Source organism: Hippocampus guttulatus, chromosome 7, assembly GCF_054856545.1.
Source record: "Hippocampus guttulatus isolate MCC_2025c chromosome 7, RoL_Hgut_1.0, whole genome shotgun sequence".
NCBI lineage: Eukaryota > Metazoa > Chordata > Actinopteri > Syngnathiformes > Syngnathidae > Hippocampus > Hippocampus guttulatus.
This window is the reverse complement of record NC_141267.1, coordinates 224,932-250,099: the sequence shown is the minus strand read 5'-3', so window position 1 is coordinate 250,099 and position 25,168 is coordinate 224,932.

The following is a 25,168-nucleotide window of genomic DNA, read 5'->3' as shown; positions in this document are numbered from 1 at the left end:
TTTTGTGATCAAAACAATGCTCATTTAGGCTTCAGGAGGACATCCTGAACTCAGTACATGTTGAAGTGTGTGCATAAGTCCTATGGTTTAGGCGTGACACTCAATTTGAGTTTTTATTGCTTTAAATGCATTTTCAGCTCGAGCTGAGCACGTTTTGTGAGTTTGAATGTATCTTCATAGGAATATAGGCTTCAGGAGGTCATCCTGAACAAAATACATGTTGAAGTGTGTGCAGAAGTCCTTTGGTTTAGGTGTGACACTAAATTTGAGTTTTTATTGCTTTGAATGCATTTTCAGCCCGAGCTGAGCGCGCTTTCTGACTTTGAATGTATCTTTATAGGAATGAGTTGTGTGGTCAAATTAATGCTTATTTAGGCTTCAGCAGGACATCCTGAACAAAATACATGTTCAAGTGTGTGCATTAGTCCTTTGGTTTAGGCGTGACACTCAATTTGTGTTTTTATTGCTTTAAATGCATTTTCAGCCCGAGCTGAGCACGTTTTGTGAGTTTGAATGTATCTTCATAGGAATGAGTTGTGTGGTCAAATTACTGCTCATTTAGGCTTCAGGAGGACATCCTGAACTAAATACATGTTGAAGTGTGTGCATAAGTCCTTTGGTTTAGGCGTGACAGTCAATTTGAGTTTTTATTGCTTTAAATGCATTTTCAGCCCGAGCTGAGCACGTTTCGTGAGTTTGAATGTATCTTCATAGGAATGAGTTGTGTGATCAAAACAATGCTCATTTAGGCTTCAGGAGGACATCCTGGACTCAGTACATGTTGAAGTGTGTGCATAAGTCCTTTGGTTTGGGCGTGACAGTCAATTTGAGTTTTTATTGCTTTAAATGCATTTTAGGCCGAGCTGAGCACGTTTTGTGAGTTTGAATGTATCTTCATAGGAATGAGTTGTATGGTCAAATTAATGCTCATTTAGGCTTCAGGAGGTCATCCTGAACAAAATCCATGTTGAAGTGTGTGCAGAAGTCCTTTGGTTTAGGTGTGACACTAAATTTGAGTTTTTATTGCTTTGAATGCATTTTCAGCCCGACCTGAGCGCGCTTTCTGACTTTGAATGTATCTTCATAGGAATGAGTTGTGTAGTCAAATTAATGCTCATTTAGGCTTCAGGAGGCCATCCTGAACAAAATACATGTTGAAGTGTGTGCATCAGTCCTTTGGTTTAGGCGTGACACTCAATTTGAGTTTTTATTGCTTTAAATGCATTTTTTGCCGAGCTGAGCACGTTTTTTGAGTTTGAAAATATCTTTATAGGAATGAGTTGTGTAGTCAAATTAATGCTCATTTAGGCTTTAGGAGGACATCCTGAACTAAATACATGTTGAAGTGTGTGCAAACGTCCTTTGTTTTGGGCGTGACACTCAATTTGAGTTTTTATTGCTTTAAATGCATTTTCAGGCCGAACTGAGCACGTTTTGTGACTTTGAATGTATCTTCATTGGAATGAGTTGTGTAGTCAAATTAATGCACATTTATGCTTCAGGAGGCCATCCTGAACAAAAGACATGTTGAAGTGTGTGCATAAGTCCTTTGGTTTAGGTGTGACACTCAATTTGAGTTTTTATTGCTTTAAATGCATTTTCAGCCCGAGCTGAGCTCGTTTTCTGAGTTTGAATGTATCTTCATAGGAATGAGTTGTGTGGTCAAATTAATGCTTATTTAGGCTTCAGGAGGACATCCTGAACTAAATACATGTTCAAGTGTGTGCATAAGTCCTTTGGTTTAGGCGTGACACTCAATTTGAGTTTTTTTTTGCTTTAAATACATTTTCTGCCCAAGCTGAGCACGTTTTTTGAGTTAAATGTATCTTCATAGGAATGAGTTGTGTGGTCAAATTACTGCTCATTTAGGCTTCAGGAGGACATCCTGAACTAAATACATGTTGAAGTGTGTGCATAAGTCCTTTGGTTTAGGCGTGACACTCAATTTGAGTTTTTATTGCTTTAAATGCATTTTCAGCCCGAGCTGAGCACGTTTTGTGAGTTTGAATGTATCTTCATAGGAATATAGGCTTCAGGAGGTCATCCTGAACAAAATACATGTTGAAGTGTGTGCATAAGTCCTTTGGTTTAGGTGTGACACTAAATTTGAGTTTTTATTGCTTTAAATGCATTTTCAGCCCGAGCTGAGCACGTTTTGTGAGTTTGAATGTATCTTCATAGGAATGAGTTGTGTGATCAAAACAATGCTCATTTAGGCTTCAGGAGGACATCCTGAACTCAGTACATGTTGAAGTGTGTGCATAAGTCCTTTGGTTTGGGCGTGACAGTCAATTTGAGTTTTTATTGCTTTAAATGCATTTTCAGGCCGAGCTGAGCACGTTTTGTGAGGTTGAATGTATCTTCATAGGAATGAGTTGTATGGTCAAATTAATGCTCATTTAGGCTTCAGGAGGTCATCCTGAACAAAATACATGTTGAAGTGTGTGCAGAAGTCCTTTGGTTTAGGTGTGACACTAAATTTGAGTTTTTATTGCTTTGAATGCATTTTCAGCCCGACCTGAGCGCGCTTTCTGACTTTGAATGTATCTTCATAGGAATGAGTTGTGTAGTCAAATTAATGCTCATTTAGGCTTCAGGAGGCCATCCTGAACAAAATACATGTTGAAGTGTGTGCATCAGTCCTTTGGTTTAGGCGTGACACTCAATTTGAGTTTTTATTGCTTTAAATGCATTTTTTGCCGAGCTGGGCACGTTTTTTGAGTTTGAATGTATCTTTATAGGAATGAGTTGTGTAGTCAAATTAATGCTCATTTAGGCTTCAGGAGGACATCCTCAACTAAATACATGTTGAAGTGTGTGCAAAAGTCCTTTGTTTTGGGCGTGACACTCAATTTGAGTTTTTATTGCTTTAAATGCATTTTCAGGCCGAGCTGAGCACGTTCTGTGACTTTGAATGTATCTTCATAGGAATGAGTTTTGTGGTAAAAGTAATGCTCATTTAGGCTTCAGGTGGTCATCCTGAACAAAACACACGTTGAAGTGTGTGCATAAGTCCTTTGGTTTAGGCGTGACACTCAATTTGAGTTTTTATTGCTTTAAATGCATTTTCAGCCCGAGCTGAGCACGTTTTCTGACTTTGAATGTATCTTCATAGGAATGAGTTGTGTAGTCAAATTATTGCTCATTTAGGCTTCAGGAGGACATCCTGAAATAAATACATGTTGAAGTATGTGCATAAGTCCTTTGGTTTAGGCGTGACACTCAATTTGAGTTTTTATTGCTTTAAATGCATTTTGAGCCCAAGCTGAGCACATTTTGTGAGTTTGAATGTATCTTCATAGGAATGAATTGTGTGGTCAAATTATTGCTCATTTAGGCTTCAGGAGGTCATCCTGAACAAAATACATGTTGAAGTGTGTGTATAAGTCCTTTGGTTTAGGCGTGACACTCAATTTGAGTTTTTATTGCTTTAAATGCATTTTCAGCCCGAGCTGAGCACGTTTTGTGAGTTTGAATGTATCTTCATAGGAATGAGTTGTGTGGTCAAATTAATGCTCATATAGGCTTCAGGAGGTCATCCTGAACAAAATACATGTTGAAGTGTGCGCATAAGTCCTTTGGTTTAGGCGTGACACTCAATTTGAGTTTTTATTGCTTTAAATGCATTTTCAGCCCGAGCTGAGCACGTTTTGTGAGTTTGAATGTATCTTCATAGGAATGAGTTGTGTAGTCAAATTAATGCTCATTTAGGCTTCAGGTGGTCATCCTGAACTAAATACATGTTGAAGTGTGTGCATAAGTCCTTTGGTTTAGGCGTGACACTCAATTTGAGTTTTTATTGCTTTAAATGCATTTTCAGCCCGAGCTGAGCACGTTTTGTGAGTTTGAATGTATCTTCATAGGAATGAGTTGTGTAGTCAAATTAATGCTCATTTAGGCTTCAGGTGGTCATCCTGAACTAAATACATGTTGAAGTGTGTGCATAAGTCCTTTGGTTTAGGCGTGACACTCAATTTGAGTTTTTATTGCTTTAAATGCATTTTCAGCCCGAGCTGAGCGCGCTTTCTGACTTTGAATGTATCTTCATAGGAATGAGTTGTGTGGTCAAATTATTGCTCATTTAGGCTTCAGGAGGTCATCCTGAACAAAATACATGTTCAAGTGTGTGCATAAGTCATTTGGTTTAGGCGTGACACTCAATTTGAGTTTTTATTGCTTTAAATGCATTTTCAGCCCGAGCTGAGCACGTTTTGTGAGTTTGAATGTATCTTCATAGGAATGAGTTGTGTGGTCAAATTAATGCTCATTTAGGCGTCAGTCGGTCATCCTGAACAAAATACATGTTGAAGTGTGTGCATAAGTCCTTTGGTTTAGGCGTGACACTCAATTTGAGTTTTTATTGCTTTAAATGCATTTTCAGCCCAAGCTGAGCACGTTTTGTGTGTTTGAATGTATCTTCATAGGAATGAGTTGTGTGGTCAAATTAATGCTCATATGGGCTTCAGGAGGTCATCCTGAACAAAATACATGTTGAAGTGTGTGCATAAGTCCTTTGGTTTAGGCGTGACACTCAATTTGAGTTTTTATTGCTTTAAATGCATTTTCAGCCCGAGTTGAGCACGTTTTGTGAGTTTGAATGTATCTTCATAGGAATGAGTTGTGTGGTCAAATTAATGCTCATTTAGGCTTCAGGTGGTCATCCTGAACAAAATACATGTTGAAGTGTGTGCATAAGTCCTTTGGTTTAGGCTTGACACTCAATTTCAGTTTTTATTGCTTTAAATGCATTTTCAGCCCGAGCTGAGCACGTTTTGTGAGTTTGAATGTATCTTCATAGGAATGAGTTGTGTGGTCAAATTAATGCTCATATGGGCTTCAGGAGGTCATCCTGAACAAAATACATGTTGAAGTGTGTGCATAAGTCCTTTGGTTTAGGTGTGACACTCAATTTGAGTTTTTATTGCTTTAAATGCATTTTCAGGCTGAGCTGAGCACGTTTTGTGAGTTAGAATGTATCTTCATAGGAATGAGTTGTGTGGTCAAATGAATGCTCATTTAGGCTTCAGGTGGTCATCCTGAAAAAAATACATGTTGAAGTGTGTGCATAAGTCCTTTGGTTTAGGCGTGACATTCAATTTGAGTTTTTATTGCTTTAAATGCATTTTCAGCCCGAGCTGATCACGTTTTGTGAGTTTGAATGTATCTTCATAGGAATGAGTTGTGTGGTCAAATTAATGCTCATATGGGCTTCAGGAGGTCATCCTGAACAAAATACATGTTGAAGTGTGTGCATAAGTCCTTTGGTTTAGGTGTGACACTCAATTTGAGTTTTTATTGCTTTAAATGCATTTTCAGCCCGAGCTGAGCACGTTTTGTGAGTTTGAATGTATCTTCATAGGAATGAGTTGTGTGGTCAAAGTAATGCTCATTTAGGCTTCAGGTGGTCATCCTGAACAAAACACACGTTGAAGTGTGTGCATAAGTCCTTTGGTTTAGGCGTGACACTCAATTTGAGTTTTTATTGCTTTAAATGCATTTTCAGCCCGAGCTGAGCACGTTTTGTGAGTTTGAATGTATCATCATAGGAATGAGTTGTGTAGTCAAATTAATGCTCATATGGGCTTCAGGAGGTCATCCTGAACAAAATACATGTTGAAGTGTGTGCATGAGTCCTTTGGTTTAGGCGTGACACTCAATTTGAGTTTTTATTGCTTTAAATGCATTTTCAGCCCGAGCTGAGCACGTTTTGTGAGTTTGAATGTATCTTCATAGGAATGAGTTGTGTGGTCAAATTAATGCTCATTTAGGCTTCAGGTGGTCATCCTGAACTAAATACATGTTGAAGTGTGTGCATAAGTCCTTTGGTTTAGGCGTGACACTCAATTTGAGTTTTCATTGCTTTAAATGCATTTTCACCCCGAGCTGAGCGCGCTTTCTGACTTTGAATGTATCTTCATAGGAATGAGTTGTGTGGTCAAATTAATGGTCATTTAGGCTTCAGGTGGTCATCCTGAACAAAATACATGTTGAAGTGTGTGCATAAGTCCTTTGGTTTAGGCGTGACACTCAATTTGAGTTTTTATTGCTTTAAATGCATTTTCAGCCCGAGCTGAGCACGTTTTGTGTGTTTGAATGTATCTTCATAGGAATGAGTTGTGTAGTCAAATTATTGCTCATTTAGGCTTCAGGAGGACATCCTGAAATAAATACATGTTGAAGTATGTGCATAAGTCCTTTGGTTTAGGCGTGACACTCAATTTGAGTTTTTATTGCTTTAAATGCATTTTGAGCCCAAGCTGAGCACATTTTGTGAGTTTGAATGTATCTTCGTAGGAATGAATTGTGTGGTCAAATTATTGCTCATTTAGGCTTCAGGTGGTCATCCTGAACAAAATACATGTTGAAGTGTGTGCATAAGTCCTTTGGTTTAGGCGTGACACTCAATTTGAGTTTTTATTGCTTTAAATGCATTTTCAGCCCGAGCTGAGCACGTTTTGTGAGTTTGAATGTATCTTCATAGGAATGAGTTGTGTAGTCAAATTAATGCTCATTTAGGCTTCAGGTGGTCATCCTGAACTAAATACATGTTGAAGTGTGTGCATAAGTCCTTTGGTTTAGGCGTGACACTCAATTTGAGTTTTTATTGCTTTAAATGCATTTTCAGCCCGAGCTGAGCGCGCTTTCTGACTTTGAATGTATCTTCATAGGAATGAGTTGTGTGGTCAAATTATTGCTCATTTCGGCTTCAGGAGGTCATCCTGAACAAAATACATGTTGAAGTGTGTGCATAAGTCCTTTGGTTTAGGCGTGACACTCAATTTGAGTTTTTATTGCTTTAAATGCATTTTCAGCCCGAGCTGAGCTCGTTTTGTGAATTTGAATGTATCTTCATAGGAATGAGTTGTGTGGTCAAATTAATGCTCCTATAGGCTTCAGGAGGTCATCCTGAACAAAATACATGTTGAAGTGTGTGCATAAGTCCTTTGGTTTAGGTGTGACACTCAATTTGAGTTTTTATTGCTTTAAATGCATTTTCAGCCCGAGCTGAGCACGCTTTCTGACTTTGAATGTATCTTCATAGGAATGAGTTGTGTAGTCAAATTAATGCTCATTTAGGCTTCAGGAGGCCATCCTGAACAAAATACATGTTGAAGTGTGTGCATAAGTCCTTTGGTTTAGGCGTGACATTCAATTTGAGTTTTTATTGCTTTAAATGCATTTTCAGCCCGAGCTGATCACGTTTTGTGAGTTTGAATGTATCTTCATAGGAATGAGTTGTGTGGTCAAATTAATGCTCATATGGGCTTCAGGAGGTCATCCTGAACAAAATACATGTTGAAGTGTGTGCATAAGTCCTTTGGTTTAGGTGTGACACTCAATTTGAGTTTTTATTGCTTTAAATGCATTTTCAGCCCGAGCTGAGCACGTTTTGTGACTTTGAATGTATCTTCATAGGAATGAGTTGTGTGGTCAAATTATTGCTCATTTAGGCTTCAGGAGGTCATCCTGAACAAAATACATGTTGAAGTGTGTGTATAAGTCCTTTGGTTTAGGCGTGACACTCAATTTGAGTTTTTATTGCTTTAAATGCATTTTCAGCCCGAGCTGAGCACGTTTTGTGAGTTTGAATGTATCTTCATAGGAATGAGTTGTGTGGTCAAATTAATGCTTATTTAGGCGTCAGGTGGTCATCCTGAACAAAATACATGTTGAAGTGTGTGCATAAGTCCTTTGGTTTAGGCGTGACACTCAATTTGAGTTTTTATTGCTTTAAATGCATTTTCAGCCCGAGCTGAGCACGTTTTGTGAGTTTGAATGTATCTTCATAGGAATGAGTTGTGTAGTCAAATTAATGCTCATTTAGGCTTCAGGTGGTCATCCTGAACTAAATACATGTTGAAGTGTGTGCATAAGTCCTTTGGTTTAGGCGTGACACTCAATTTGAGTTTTTATTGCTTTAAATGCATTTTCAGCCCGAGCTGAGCGCGCTTTCTGACTTTGAATGTATCTTCATAGGAATGAGTTGTGTGGTCAAATTATTGCTCATTTAGGCTTCAGGAGGTCATCCTGAACAAAATACATGTTCAAGTGTGTGCATAAGTCCTTTGGTTTAGGCGTGACACTCAATTTGAGTTTTTATTGCTTTAAATGCATTTTAAGCCCGAGCTGAGCACGTTTTGTGAGTTTGAATGTATCTTCATAGGAATGAGTTGTGTGATCAAATTAATGCTCATTTAGGCGTCAGTCGGTCATCCTGAACAAAATACATGTTGAAGTGTGTGCATAAGTCCTTTGGTTTAGGCGTGACACTCAATTTGAGTTTTTATTTCTTTAAATGCATTTTCAGCCCGAGCTGAGCACGTTTTGTGTGGTTGAATGTATCTTCATAGGAATGAGTTGTGTGGTCAAATTAATGCTCATATGGGCTTCAGGAGGTCATCCTGAACAAAATACATGTTGAAGTGTGTGCATAAGTCCTTTGGTTTAGGCGTGACACTCAATTTGAGTTTTTATTGCTTTAAATGCATTTTCAGCCCGAGTTGAGCACGTTTTGTGAGTTTGAATGTATCTTCATAGGAATGAGTTGTGTGGTCAAATTAATGCTCATTTAGGCTTCAGGTGGTCATCCTGAACAAAATACATGTTGAAGTGTGTGCATAAGTCCTTTGGTTTAGGCTTGACACTCAATTTCAGTTTTTATTGCTTTAAATGCATTTTCAGCCCGAGCTGAGCACGTTTTGTGAGTTTGAATGTATCTTCATAGGAATGAGTTGTGTGGTCAAATTAATGCTCATATGGGCTTCAGGAGGTCATCCTGAACAAAATACATGTTGAAGTGTGTGCATAAGTCCTTTGGTTTAGGTGTGACACTCAATTTGAGTTTTTATTGCTTTAAATGCATTTTCAGGCTGAGCTGAGCACGTTTTGTGAGTTAGAATGTATCTTCATAGGAATGAGTTGTGTGGTCAAATGAATGCTCATTTAGGCTTCAGGTGGTCATCCTGAAAAAAATACATGTTGAAGTGTGTGCATAAGTCCTTTGGTTTAGGCGTGACATTCAATTTGAGTTTTTATTGCTTTAAATGCATTTTCAGCCCGAGCTGATCACGTTTTGTGAGTTTGAATGTATCTTCATAGGAATGAGTTGTGTGGTCAAATTAATGCTCATATGGGCTTCAGGAGGTCATCCTGAACAAAATACATGTTGAAGTGTGTGCATAAGTCCTTTGGTTTAGGTGTGACACTCAATTTGAGTTTTTATTGCTTTAAATGCATTTTCAGCCCGAGCTGAGCACGTTTTGTGAGTTTGAATGTATCTTCATAGGAATGAGTTGTGTGGTCAAAGTAATGCTCATTTAGGCTTCAGGTGGTCATCCTGAACAAAACACACGTTGAAGTGTGTGCATAAGTCCTTTGGTTTAGGCGTGACACTCAATTTGAGTTTTTATTGCTTTAAATGCATTTTCAGCCCGAGCTGAGCACGTTTTGTGAGTTTGAATGTATCTTCATAGGAATGAGTTGTGTAGTCAAATTAATGCTCATATGGGCTTCAGGAGGTCATCCTGAACAAAATACATGTTGAAGTGTGTGCATAAGTCCTTTGGTTTAGGCGTGACACTCAATTTGAGTTTTTATTGCTTTAAATGCATTTTCAGCCCGAGCTGAGCACGTTTTGTGAGTTTGAATGTATCTTCATAGGAATGAGTTGTGTGGTCAAATTAATGCTCATTTAGGCTTCAGGTGGTCATCCTGAACTAAATACATGTTGAAGTGTGTGCATAAGTCCTTTGGTTTAGGCGTGACACTCAATTTGAGTTTTCATTGCTTTAAATGCATTTTCACCCCGAGCTGAGCGCGCTTTCTGACTTTGAATGTATCTTCATAGGAATGAGTTGTGTGGTCAAATTAATGGTCATTTAGGCTTCAGGTGGTCATCCTGAACAAAATACATGTTGAAGTGTGTGCATAAGTCCTTTGGTTTAGGCGTGACACTCAATTTGAATTTTTATTGCTTTAAATGCATTTTCAGCCCGAGCTGAGCACGTTTTCTGACTTTGAATGTATCTTCATAGGAATGAGTTGTGTAGTCAAATTATTGCTCATTTAGGCTTCAGGAGGACATCCTGAAATAAATACATGTTGAAGTATGTGCATAAGTCCTTTGGTTTAGGCGTGACACTCAATTTGAGTTTTTATTGCTTTAAATGCATTTTGAGCCCAAGCTGAGCACATTTTGTGAGTTTGAATGTATCTTCATAGGAATGAATTGTGTGGTCAAATTATTGCTCATTTAGGCTTCAGGAGGTCATCCTGAACAAAATACATGTTGAAGTGTGTGTATAAGTCCTTTGGTTTAGGCGTGACACTCAATTTGAGTTTTTATTGCTTTAAATGCATTTTCAGCCCGAGCTGAGCACGTTTTGTGAGTTTGAATGTATCTTCATAGGAATGAGTTGTGTGGTCAAATTAATGCTTATTTAGGCGTCAGGTGGTCATCCTGAACAAAATACATGTTGAAGTGTGTGCATAAGTCCTTTGGTTTAGGCGTGACACTCAATTTGAGTTTTTATTGCTTTAAATGCATTTTGAGCCCAAGCTGAGCACATTTTGTGAGTTTGAATGTATCTTCATAGGAATGAGTTGTGTAGTCAAATTAATGCTCATTTAGGCTTCAGGTGGTCATCCTGAACTAAATACATGTTGAAGTGTGTGCATAAGTCCTTTGGTTTAGGCGTGACACTCAATTTGAGTTTTCATTGCTTTAAATGCATTTTCACCCCGAGCTGAGCGCGCTTTCTGACTTTGAATGTATCTTCATAGGAATGAGTTGTGTGGTCAAATTAATGGTCATTTAAGCTTCAGGTGGTCATCCTGAACAAAATACATGTTGAAGTGTGTGCATAAGTCCTTTGGTTTAGGCGTGACACTCAATTTGAGTTTTTATTGCTTTAAATGCATTTTCAGCCCGAGCTGAGCACGTTTTCTGACTTTGAATGTATCTTCATAGGAATGAGTTGTGTAGTCAAATTATTGCTCATTTAGGCTTCAGGAGGACATCCTGAAATAAATACATGTTGAAGTATGTGCATAAGTCCTTTGGTTTAGGCGTGACACTCAATTTGAGTTTTTATTGCTTTAAATGCATTTTGAGCCCAAGCTGAGCACATTTTGTGAGTTTGAATGTATCTTCATAGGAATGAATTGTGTGGTCAAATTATTGCTCATTTAGGCTTCAGGAGGTCATCCTGAACAAAATACATGTTGAAGTGTGTGTATAAGTCCTTTGGTTTAGGCGTGACACTCAATTTGAGTTTTTATTGCTTTAAATGCATTTTCAGCCCGAGCTGAGCACGTTTTGTGAGTTTGAATGTATCTTCATAGGAATGAGTTGTGTAGTCAAATTATTGCTCATTTAGGCTTCAGGAGGACATCCTGAAATAAATACATGTTGAAGTATGTGCATAAGTCCTTTGGTTTAGGCGTGACACTCAATTTGAGTTTTTATTGCTTTAAATGCATTTTGAGCCCAAGCTGAGCACATTTTGTGAGTTTGAATGTATCTTCATAGGAATGAGTTGTGTAGTCAAATTAATGCTCATTTAGGCTTCAGGTGGTCATCCTGAACTAAATACATGTTGAAGTGTGTGCATAAGTCCTTTGGTTTAGGCGTGACACTCAATTTGAGTTTTTATTGCTTTAAATGCATTTTCAGCCCGAGCTGAGCGCGCTTTCTGACTTTGAATGTATCTTCATAGGAATGAGTTGTGTGGTCAAATTATTGCTCATTTCGGCTTCAGGAGGTCATCCTGAACAAAATACATGTTGAAGTGTGTGCATAAGTCCTTTGGTTTAGGCGTTACACTCAATTTGAGTTTTTATTGCTTTAAATGCATTTTCAGCCCGAGCTGAGCACGTTTTGTGAGTTTGAATGTATCTTCATAGGAATGAGTTGTGTGGTCAAATTAATGCTCATTTAGGCGTCAGTTGGTCATCCTGAACAAAATACATGTTGAAGTGTGTGCATAAGTCCTTTGGTTTAGGCGTGACATTCAATTTGAGTTTTTATTGCTTTAAATGCATTTTCAGCCCGAGCTGATCACGTTTTGTGAGTTTGAATGTATCTTCATAGGAATGAGTTGTGTGGTCAAATTAATGCTCATATGGGCTTCAGGAGGTCATCCTGAACAAAATACATGTTGAAGTGTGTGCATAAGTCCTTTGGTTTAGGTGTGACACTCAATTTGAGTTTTTATTGCTTTAAATGCATTTTCAGCCCGAGCTGAGCACGTTTTGTGAGTTTGAATGTATCTTCATAGGAATGAGTTGTGTGGTCAAAGTAATGCTCATTTAGGCTTCAGGTGGTCATCCTGAACAAAACACACGTTGAAGTGTGTGCATAAGTCCTTTGGTTTAGGCGTGACACTCAATTTGAGTTTTTATTGCTTTAAATGCATTTTCAGCCCGAGCTGAGCACGTTTTGTGAGTTTGAATGTATCTTCATAGGAATGAGTTGTGTAGTCAAATTAATGCTCATATGGGCTTCAGGAGGTCATCCTGAACAAAATACATGTTGAAGTGTGTGCATAAGTCCTTTGGTTTAGGCGTGACACTCAATTTGAGTTTTTATTGCTTTAAATGCATTTTCAGCCCGAGCTGAGCACGTTTTGTGAGTTTGAATGTATCTTTATAGGAATGAGTTGTGTGGTCAAATTAATGCTCATTTAGGCTTCAGGTGGTCATCCTGAACTAAATACATGTTGAAGTGTGTGCATAAGTCCTTTGGTTTAGGCGTGACACTCAATTTGAGTTTTTATTGCTTTAAATGCATTTTCAGCCCGAGCTGAGCGCGCTTTCTGACTTTGAATGTATCTTCATAGGAATGAGTTGTGTGGTCAAATTAATGCTCATTTAGGCTTCAGGTGGTCATCCTGAACTAAATACATGTTGAAGTGTGTGCATAAGTCCTTTGGTTTAGGCGTGACACTCAATTTGAGTTTTTATTGCTTTAAATGCATTTTCAGCCCGAGCTGAGCGCGCTTTCTGACTTTGAATGTATCTTCATAGGAATGAGTTGTGTGGTCAAATTATTGCTCATTTCGGCTTCAGGAGGTCATCCTGAACAAAATACATGTTGAAGTGTGTGCATAAGTCCTTTGGTTTAGGCGTTACACTCAATTTGAGTTTTTATTGCTTTAAATGCATTTTCAGCCCGAGCTGAGCACGTTTTGTGAGTTTGAATGTATCTTCATAGGAATGAGTTGTGTGGTCAAATTAATGCTCATTTAGGCGTCAGTTGGTCATCCTGAACAAAATACATGTTGAAGTGTGTGCATAAGTCCTTTGGTTTAGGCGTGACATTCAATTTGAGTTTTTATTGCTTTAAATGCATTTTCAGCCCGAGCTGATCACGTTTTGTGAGTTTGAATGTATCTTCATAGGAATGAGTTGTGTGGTCAAATTAATGCTCATATGGGCTTCAGGAGGTCATCCTGAACAAAATACATGTTGAAGTGTGTGCATAAGTCCTTTGGTTTAGGTGTGACACTCAATTTGAGTTTTTATTGCTTTAAATGCATTTTCAGCCCGAGCTGAGCACGTTTTGTGAGTTTGAATGTATCTTCATAGGAATGAGTTGTGTGGTCAAAGTAATGCTCATTTAGGCTTCAGGTGGTCATCCTGAACAAAACACACGTTGAAGTGTGTGCATAAGTCCTTTGGTTTAGGCGTGACACTCAATTTGAGTTTTTATTGCTTTAAATGCATTTTCAGCCCGAGCTGAGCACGTTTTGTGAGTTTGAATGTATCTTCATAGGAATGAGTTGTGTAGTCAAATTAATGCTCATATGGGCTTCAGGAGGTCATCCTGAACAAAATACATGTTGAAGTGTGTGCATAAGTCCTTTGGTTTAGGCGTGACACTCAATTTGAGTTTTTATTGCTTTAAATGCATTTTCAGCCCGAGCTGAGCACGTTTTGTGAGTTTGAATGTATCTTTATAGGAATGAGTTGTGTGGTCAAATTAATGCTCATTTAGGCTTCAGGTGGTCATCCTGAACTAAATACATGTTGAAGTGTGTGCATAAGTCCTTTGGTTTAGGCGTGACACTCAATTTGAGTTTTCATTGCTTTAAATGCATTTTCACCCCGAGCTGAGCGCGCTTTCTGACTTTGAATGTATCTTCATAGGAATGAGTTGTGTGGTCAAATTAATGGTCATTTAGGCTTCAGGTGGTCATCCTGAACAAAATACATGTTGAAGTGTGTGCATAAGTCCTTTGGTTTAGGCGTGACACTCAATTTGAGCTTTTATTGCTTTAAATGCATTTTCAGCCCGAGCTGAGCACGTTTTCTGACTTTGAATGTATCTTCATAGGAATGAGTTGTGTAGTCAAATTATTGCTCATTTAGGCTTCAGGAGGACATCCTGAAATAAATACATGTTGAAGTATGTGCATAAGTCCTTTGGTTTAGGCGTGATACTCAATTTGAGTTTTTATTGCTTTAAATGCATTTTGAGCCCAAGCTGAGCACATTTTGTGAGTTTGAATGTATCTTCATAGGAATGAATTGTGTGGTCAAATTAATGCTCATTTAGGCTTCAGGTGGTCATCCTGAACAAAATACATGTTGAAGTGTGTGCATAAGTCCTTTGGTTTAGGCGTGACACTCAATTTGAGTTTTTATTGCTTTAAATGCATTTTCAGCCCGAGCTGAGCACGTTTTCTGACTTTGAATGTATCTACTTAGGAATGAGTTGTGTATTCAAATTACTGCCCATTTAGGTGTCAGGGGGACATCCTGAACAAAATACATGTTGAAGTGTGTGCATAAGTCCTTTGGTTTAGGCGTGACACTCAATTTGAGTTTTTATTGCTTTAAATGCATTTTCAGCCCGAGCTGAGCACGTTTTGTGAGTTTGAATGTATCTTTATAGCAATGAGTTGTGTGGTCAAATTAATGCTCATTTAGGCTTCAGGTGGTCATCCTGAACTAAATACATGTTGAAGTGTGTGCATAAGTCCTTTGGTTTAGGCGTGACACTCAATTTGAGTTTTTATTGCTTTAAATGCATTTTCAGCCCGAGCTGAGCGCGCTTTCTGACTTTGAATGTATCTTCATTGGAATGAGTTGTGTGGTCAAATTAATGCTCATATAGGCTTCAGGAGGTCATCCTGAACAAAATACATGTTGAAGTGTGTGCATAATCCTTTGGTTTAGGTGTGACACTCAATTTGAGTTTTTATTGCTTTAAATGCATTTTCAGCCCGAGCTGAGCACGTTTTGTGAGTTTGAATGTATCTTCATAGGAATGAGTTGTGTGGTCAAATTAATGCTCATTTAGGCTTCAGGTGGTCATCCTGAAAAAAATACATGTTGAAGTGTGTGCATAAGTCCTTTGGTTTAGGTGTGACACTGAATTTGAGTTTTTATTGCTTTAAATGCATTTTCAGCCCGAGCTGAGCGCGCTTTCTGACTTTGAATGTATCTTCATAGGAATGAGTTGTGTGGTCAAATTATCGCTCATTTAGGCTTCAAGGAGGTCATCCTGAACAAAATACATGTTGAAGTGTGTGCATAAGTCCTTTGGTTTAGGCGTGACACTCAATTTGAGTTTTTATTGCTTTAAATGCATTTTCAGCCCGAGCTGAGCACGTTTTGTGAGTTTGAATGTATCTTCATAGGAATGAGTTGTGTGGTCAAATTAATGCTCATTTAGGCTTCAGGTGGTCATCCTGAACTAAATACATGTTGAAGTGTGTGCATAAGTCCTTTGGTTTAGGCGTGACACTCAATTTAAGTTTTCATTGCTTTAAAAGCATTTTGAGCCCAAGCTGAGCACATTTTGTGAGTTTGAATGTATCTTCATAGGAATGAGTTGTGTGGTCAAATTAATGCTCATTTAGGCTTCAGGATGTCATCCTGAACAAAATACATGTTGAAGTGTGTGCATAAGTCCTTTGGTTTGGGCGCGACACTCAATTTGAGTTTTTATTGCTTTAAATGCATTTTCAGGCCGAGCTGAGCACGTTTTGTGACTTTGAATGTATCTTCATTGGAATGAGTTGTGTAGTCAAATTAATGCTCAATTATGCTTCAGGAGGCCATCCTGAACAAAAGACATGTTGAAGTGTGTGCATAAGTCCTTTGGTTTAGGTGTGACACTCAATTTGAGTTTTTATTGCTTTAAATGCATTTTCAGCCCGAGCTGAGCTCGTTTTCTGAGTTTGAATGTATCTTCATAGGAATGAGTTGTGTGGTCAAATTAATGCTTATTTAGGCTTCAGGAGGACATCCTGAACTAAATACATGTTCAAGTGTGTGCATTAGTCCTTTGGTTTGGGCGCGACACTCAATTTGAGTTTTTATTGCTTTAAATGCATTTTCAGGCCGAGCTGAGCACGTTTTGTGACTTTGAATGTATCTTCATTGGAATGAGTTGTGTAGTCAAATTAATGCTCATTTAGGCTTCAGGAGGACATCCTGAACTAAATACATGTTGAAGTGTGTGCATAAGTCCTTTGGTTTAGGCGTGACACTCAATTTGAGTTTTTATTGCTTTAAATGCATTTTCAGCCCGAGCTGAGCACGTTTTGTGAGTTTGAATGTATCTTCATAGGAATATAGGCTTCAGGAGGTCATCCTGAACAAAATACATGTTGAAGTGTGTGCATAAGTCCTTTGGTTTAGGTGTGACACTAAATTTGAGTTTTTATTGCTTTAAATGCATTTTCAGCCCGAGCTGAGCACGTTTTGTGAGTTTGAATGTATCTTCATAGGAATGAGTTTTGTGATCAAAACAATGCTCATTTAGGCTTCAGGAGGACATCCTGAACTCAGTACATGTTGAAGTGTGTGCATAAGTCCTATGGTTTAGGCGTGACACTCAATTTGAGTTTTTATTGCTTTAAATGCATTTTCAGCTCGAGCTGAGCACGTTTTGTGAGTTTGAATGTATCTTCATAGGAATATAGGCTTCAGGAGGTCATCCTGAACAAAATACATGTTGAAGTGTGTGCAGAAGTCCTTTGGTTTAGGTGTGACACTAAATTTGAGTTTTTATTGCTTTGAATGCATTTTCAGCCCGAGCTGAGCGCGCTTTCTGACTTTGAATGTATCTTTATAGGAATGAGTTGTGTGGTCAAATTAATGCTTATTTAGGCTTCAGCAGGACATCCTGAACAAAATACATGTTCAAGTGTGTGCATTAGTCCTTTGGTTTAGGCGTGACACTCAATTTGAGTTTTTATTGCTTTAAATGCATTTTCAGCCCGAGCTGAGCACGTTTTGTGAGTTTGAATGTATCTTCATAGGAATGAGTTGTGTGGTCAAATTACTGCTCATTTAGGCTTCAGGAGGACATCCTGAACTAAATACATGTTGAAGTGTGTGCATAAGTCCTTTGGTTTAGGCGTGACAGTCAATTTGAGTTTTTATTGCTTTAAATGCATTTTCAGCCCGAGCTGAGCACGTTTCGTGAGTTTGAATGTATCTTCATAGGAATGAGTTGTGTGATCAAAACAATGCTCATTTAGGCTTCAGGAGGACATCCTGGACTCAGTACATGTTGAAGTGTGTGCATAAGTCCTTTGGTTTGGGCGTGACAGTCAATTTGAGTTTTTATTGCTTTAAATGCATTTTAGGCCGAGCTGAGCACGTTTTGTGAGTTTGAATGTATCTTCATAGGAATGAGTTGTATGGTCAAATTAATGCTCATTTAGGCTTCAGGAGGTCATCCTGAACAAAATCCATGTTGAAGTGTGTGCAGAAGTCCTTTGGTTTAGGTGTGACACTAAATTTGAGTTTTTATTGCTTTGAATGCATTTTCAGCCCGACCTGAGCGCGCTTTCTGACTTTGAATGTATCTTCATAGGAATGAGTTGTGTAGTCAAATTAATGCTCATTTAGGCTTCAGGAGGCCATCCTGAACAAAATACATGTTGAAGTGTGTGCATCAGTCCTTTGGTTTAGGCGTGACACTCAATTTGAGTTTTTATTGCTTTAAATGCATTTTTTGCCGAGCTGAGCACGTTTTTTGAGTTTGAAAATATCTTTATAGGAATGAGTTGTGTAGTCAAATTAATGCTCATTTAGGCTTTAGGAGGACATCCTGAACTAAATACATGTTGAAGTGTGTGCAAACGTCCTTTGTTTTGGGCGTGACACTCAATTTGAGTTTTTATTGCTTTAAATGCATTTTCAGGCCGAACTGAGCACGTTTTGTGACTTTGAATGTATCTTCATTGGAATGAGTTGTGTAGTCAAATTAATGCACATTTATGCTTCAGGAGGCCATCCTGAACAAAAGACATGTTGAAGTGTGTGCATAAGTCCTTTGGTTTAGGTGTGACACTCAATTTGAGTTTTTATTGCTTTAAATGCATTTTCAGCCCGAGCTGAGCTCGTTTTCTGAGTTTGAATGTATCTTCATAGGAATGAGTTGTGTGGTCAAATTAATGCTTATTTAGGCTTCAGGAGGACATCCTGAACTAAATACATGTTCAAGTGTGTGCATAAGTCCTTTGGTTTAGGCGTGACACTCAATTTGAGTTTTTTTTTGCTTTAAATACATTTTCTGCCCAAGCTGAGCACGTTTTTTGAGTTAAATGTATCTTCATAGGAATGAGTTGTGTGGTCAAATTACTGCTCATTTAGGCTTCAGGAGGACATCCTGAACTAAATACATGTTGAAGTGTGTGCATAAGTCCTTTGGTTTAGGCGTGACACTCAATTTGAGTTTTTATTGCTTTAAATGCATTTTCAGCCCGAGCTGAGCACGTTTTGTGAGTTTGAATGTATCTTCATAGGAATATAGGCTTCAGGAGGTCATCCTGAACAAAATACATGTTGAAGTGTGTGCATAAGTCCTTTGGTTTAGGTGTGACACTAAATTTGAGTTTTTATTGCTTTAAATGCATTTTCAGCCCGAGCTGAGCACGTTTTGTGAGTTTGAATGTATCTTCATAGGAATGAGTTGTGTGATCAAAACAATGCTCATTTAGGCTTCAGGAGGACATCCTGAACTCAGTACATGTTGAAGTGTGTGCATAAGTCCTTTGGTTTGGGCGTGACAGTCAATTTGAGTTTTTATTGCTTTAAATGCATTTTCAGGCCGAGCTGAGCACGTTTTGTGAGGTTGAATGTATCTTCATAGGAATGAGTTGTATGGTCAAATTAATGCTCATTTAGGCTTCAGGAGGTCATCCTGAACAAAATACATGTTGAAGTGTGTGCAGAAGTCCTTTGGTTTAGGTGTGACACTAAATTTGAGTTTTTATTCCTTTGAATGCATTTTCAGCCCGACCTGAGCGCGCTTTCTGACTTTGAATGTATCTTCATAGGAATGAGTTGTGTAGTCAAATTAATGCTCATTTAGGCTTCAGGAGGCCATCCTGAACAAAATACATGTTGAAGTGTGTGCATCAGTCCTTTGGTTTAGGCGTGACACTCAATTTGAGTTTTTATTGCTTTAAATGCATTTTTTGCCGAGCTGGGCACGTTTTTTGAGTTTGAATGTATCTTTATAGGAATGAGTTGTGTAGTCAAATTAATGCTCATTTAGGCTTCAGGAGGACATCCTCAACTAAATACATGTTGAAGTGTGTGCAAAAGTCCTTTGTTTTGGGCGTGACACTCAATTTGAGTTTTTATTGCTTTAAATGCATTTTCAGGCCGAGCTGAGCACGTTCTGTGACTTTGAATGTATCTTCATAGGAATGAGTTTTGTGGTAAAATTAATGCTCATATAGGCTTCAGGAGGACATCCTGAACTAAATACATGTTGAAGTGTGTGCATAAGTCCTTTGGTTTAGGTGTGACACTCAATTTGAGTTTGTATTGCTTTAAATGCATTTTCAGCCCGAGCTGAGCACGTTTTGTGAGTTTGAATGTATCTTCATAGGAATGAGTTGTGTGGTCAAATTAATGCTTATTTCGGCTTCAGGAGGACATCCTGAACTAAATACATGTTCAAGTGTGTGCATAAGTCCTTTGGTTTAGGCGTGACACTCAATTTGAGTTTTTTTTTTGCTTTAAATGCATTTTCTGCCCAAGCTGAGCACGTTTTTTGAGTTAAATGTATCTTCATAGGAATGAGTTGTGTGGTCAAATTACTGCTCATTTAGGCTTCAGGAGGACATCCTGAACTAAATACATGTTGAAGTGTGTGCATAAGTCCTTTGGTTTAGGTGTGACACTCAATTTGAGTTTGTATTGCTTTAAATGCATTTTCAGCCCGAGCTGAGCACGTTTTGTGAGTTTGAATGTATCTTCATAGGAATGAGTTGTGTGGTCAAATTACTGCTCATTTAGGCTTCAGGAGGACATCCTGAACTAAATACATGTTGAAGTGTGTGCAGAAGTCCTTTGGTTTAGGTGTGACACTAAATTTGAGTTTTTATTGCTTTGAATGCATTTTCAGCCCGAGCTGATCACGTTTTGTGAGTTTGAATGTATCTTCATAGGAATGAGTTGTGTAGTCAAATTAATGCTCATTTAGGCTTCAGGAGGCCATCCTGAACAAAATACATGTTGAAGTGTGTGCATCAGTCCTTTGGTTTAGGCGTGACACTCAATTTGAGTTTTTATTGCTTTAAATGCATTTTTTGCCGAGCTGAGCACGTTTTTTTAATTTGAATGTATCTTTATAGGAATGAGTTGTGTAGTCAAATTAATGCTCATTTAGGCTTCAGGATGACATCCTGAACTAAATACATGTTGAAGTGTGTGCAAAAGTCCTTTGTTTTGGGCGTGACACTCAATTTGAGTTTTTATTGCTTTAAATGCATTTTCAGGCCAAGCTGAGCACGTTTTGTGAGTTTAAATGTATCTTCATAGGAATGAGTTGTGTGGTCAAATTACTGCTCATTTAGGCTTCAGGAGGACATCCTGAACTAAATACATGTTGAAGTGTGGGCATAAGTCCTTTGGTTTAGGCGTGACACTCAATTTGAGTTTTTATTGCTTTAAATGCATTTTCAGCCCGAGCTGAGCACGTTTTGTGACTTTGAATGTATCTTCATTGGAATGAGTTGTGTGATCAAAAATATGCTCATTTAGGCTTCAGGAGGACATCCTGAACTCAGTACATGTTGAAGTGTGTGCATAAGTCCTTTGGTTTGGGCGCGACACTCAATTTGAGTTTTTATTGCTTTAAATGCATTTTCAGGCCGAGCTGAGCACGTTTTGTGACTTTGAATGTATCTTCATTGGAATGAGTTGTGTAGTCAAATTAATGCTCATTTATGCTTCAGGAGGCCATTCTGAACAAAAGACATGTTGAAGTGTGTGCATCAGTCCTTTGGTTTAGGCGTGACACTCAATATGAGTTTTTATTGCTTTAAATGCATTTTCAGCCCGAGCTGAGCGCGCTTTCTGACTTTGAATGTATCTTCATAGGAATGAGTTGTGTAGTCAAATTAATGCTCATTTAGGCTTCAGGATTCCATCCTGAACAAAACACATGTTGAAGTGTGTGCATCAGTCCTTTGGTTTAGGCGTGACACTCAATTTGAGTTTTTATTGCTTTAAATGCGTTTTTTGCCAAGCTGAGCACGTTTTTTGAGTTTGAATGTATCTTCATAGGAATGAGTTGTGTGGTCAAATTAATGCTCATTTAGGCTTCAGGAGGTCATCCTGAACAAAATACATGTTGAAGTGTGTGCATAAGTCCTTTGGTTTAGGCGTGACACTCAATTTGAGTTTTTATTGCTTTAAATGCATTTTCAGCCCGAGCTGAGCACGTTTTTTGAGTTTGAATGTATCTTCATAGGAATGAGTTGTGTGGTCAAATTAATGCTTATTTAGGCTTCAGGAGGACATCCTGAACTAAATACATGTTCAAGTGTGTGCATAAGTCCTTTGGTTTAGGTGTGACACTCAATTTGAGTTTTTATTGCTTTAAATGCATTTTCAGCCCGAGCTGAGCACGTTTTGTGAGTTTGAATGTATCTTCATAGGAATGAGTTGTGTGGTCAAATTAATGCTCATTTAGGCTTCAGGTGGTCATCCTGAACTAAATACATGTTGAAGTGTGTGCATAAGTCCTTTGTTGTAGGCGTGACACTCAATTTGAGTTTTTTTTGCTTTAAATGCTTTTTCAGCCCGAGCTGAGCGCGCTTTCTGACGTTGAATGTATCTTCATAGGAATGAGTTGTGTGGTCAAATTATTGCTCATTTAGGCTTCAGGAGGTCATCCTGAACAAAATACATGTTGAAGTGTGTGTATAAGTCCTTTGGTTTAGGCGTGACACTCAATTTGAGTTTTTATTGCTTTAAATGCATTTTCAGCCCGAGCTGAGCACGTTTTGTGAGTTTGAATGTATCTTCATAGGAATGAGTTGTGTGGTCAAATTAATGCTTATTTAGGCGTCAGGTGGTCATCCTGAACAAAATACATGTTGAAGTGTGTGCATAAGTCCTTTGGTTTAGGCGTGACACTCAATTTGAGTTTTTATTGCTTTAAATGCATTTTCAGCCCGAGCTGAGCACGTTTTGTGAGTTTGAATGTATCTTCATAGGAATGAGTTGTGTAGTCAAATTAATGCTCATTTAGGCTTCAGGTGGTCATCCTGAACTAAATACATGTTGAAGTGTGTGCATAAGTCCTTTGGTTTAGGCGTGACACTCAATTTGAGTTTTTATTGCTTTAAATGCATTTTCAGCCCGAGCTGAGCGCGCTTTCTGACTTTGAATGTATCTTCATAGGAATGAGTTGTTCGGTCAAATTATTGCTCATTTAGGCTTCAGGAGGTCATCCTGAACAAAATACATGTTCAAGTGTGTGCATAAGTCCTTTGGTTTAGGCGTGACACTCAATTTGAGTTTTTATTGCTTTAAATGCATTTTCAGCCCGAGCTGAGCACGTTTTGTGAGTTTGAATGTATCTTCATAGGAATGAGTTGTGTGGTCAAATTAATGCTCATTTAGGCGTCAGTCGGTCATCCTGAACAAAATACATGTTGAAGTGTGTGCATAAGTCCTTTGGTTTAGGCGTGACACTCAATTTGAGTTTTTATTGCTTTAAATGCATTTTCAGCCCGAGCTGAGCACGTTTTGTGTGTTTGAATGTATCTTCATAGGAATGAGTTGTGTGGTCAAATTAATGCTCATATGGGCTTCAGGAGGTCATCCTGAACAAAATACATGTTGAAGTGTGTGCATAAGTCCTTTGGTTTAGGTGTGACACTCAATTTGAGTTTTTATTGCTTTAAATGCATTTTCAGCCCGAGTTGAGCACGTTTTGTGAGTTTGAATGTATCTTCATAGGAATGAGTTGTGTGGTCAAATTAATGCTCATTTAGGCTTCAGGTGGTCATCCTGAACAAAATACATGTTGAAGTGTGTGCATAAGTCCTTTGGTTTAGGCTTGACACTCAATTTCAGTTTTTATTGCTTTAAATGCATTTTCAGCCCGAGCTGAGCACGTCTTGTGAGTTTGAATGTATCTTCATAGGAATGAGTTGTGTGGTCAAATTAATGCTCATATGGGCTTCAGGAGGTCATCCTGAACAAAATACATGTTGAAGTGTGTGCATAAGTCCTTTGGTTTAGGTGTGACACTCAATTTGAGTTTTTATTGCTTTAAATGCATTTTCAGGCTGAGCTGAGCACGTTTTGTGAGTTAGAATGTATCTTCATAGGAATGAGTTGTGTGGTCAAATGAATGCTCATTTAGGCTTCAGGTGGTCATCCTGAAAAAAATACATGTTGAAGTGTGTGCATAAGTCCTTTGGTTTAGGCGTGACATTCAATTTGAGTTTTTATTGCTTTAAATGCATTTTCAGCCCGAGCTGATCACGTTTTGTGAGTTTGAATGTATCTTCATAGGAATGAGTTGTGTGGTCAAATTAATGCTCATATGGGCTTCAGGAGGTCATCCTGAACAAAATACATGTTGAAGTGTGTGCATAAGTCCTTTGGTTTAGGTGTGACACTCAATTTGAGTTTTTATTGCTTTAAATGCATTTTCAGCCCGAGCTGAGCACGTTTTGTGAGTTTGAATGTATCTTCATAGGAATGAGTTGTGTGGTCAAAGTAATGCTCATTTAGGCTTCAGGTGGTCATCCTGAACAAAACACACGTTGAAGTGTGTGCATAAGTCCTTTGGTTTAGGCGTGACACTCAATTTGAGTTTTTATTGCTTTAAATGCATTTTCAGCCCGAGCTGAGCACGTTTTCTGACTTTGAATGTATCTTCATAGGAATGAGTTGTGTAGTCAAATTATTGCTCATTTAGGCTTCAGGAGGACATCCTGAAATAAATACATGTTGAAGTATGTGCATAAGTCCTTTGGTTTAGGCGTGACACTCAATTTGAGTTTTTATTGCTTTAAATGCATTTTGAGCCCAAGCTGAGCACATTTTGTGAGTTTGAATGTATCTTCATAGGAATGAATTGTGTGGTCAAATTATTGCTCATTTAGGCTTCAGGAGGTCATCCTGAACAAAATACATGTTGAAGTGTGTGTATAAGTCCTTTGGTTTAGGCGTGACACTCAATTTGAGTTTTTATTGCTTTAAATGCATTTTCAGCCCGAGCTGAGCACGTTTTGTGAGTTTGAATGTATCTTCATAGGAATGAGTTGTGTGGTCAAATTAATGCTTATTTAGGCGTCAGGTGGTCATCCTGAACAAAATACATGTTGAAGTGTCTGCATAAGTCCTTTGGTTTAGGCGTGACACTCAATTTGAGTTTTTATTGCTTTAAATGCATTTTCAGCCCGAGCTGAGCACGTTTTGTGAGTTTGAATGTATCTTCATAGGAATGAGTTGTGTAGTCAAATTAATGCTCATTTAGGCTTCAGGTGGTCATCCTGAACTAAATACATGTTGAAGTGTGTGCATAAGTCCTTTGGTTTAGGCGTGACACTCAATTTGAGTTTTTATTGCTTTAAATGCATTTTCAGCCCGAGCTGAGCGCGCTTTCTGACTTTGAATGTATCTTCATAGAAATGAGTTGTGTGGTCAAATTATTGCTCATTTCGGCTTCAGGAGGTCATCTTGAACAAAATACATGTTGAAGTGTGTGCATAAGTCCTTTGGTTTAGGCGTGACACTCAATTTGAGTTTTAATTGCTTTAAATGCATTTTCAGCCCGAGCTGAGCACGTTTTGTGAGTTTGAATGTATCTTCATAGGAATGAGTTGTGTGGTCAAATTAATGCTCATTTAGGCGTCAGTTGGTCATCCTGAACAAAATACATGTTGAA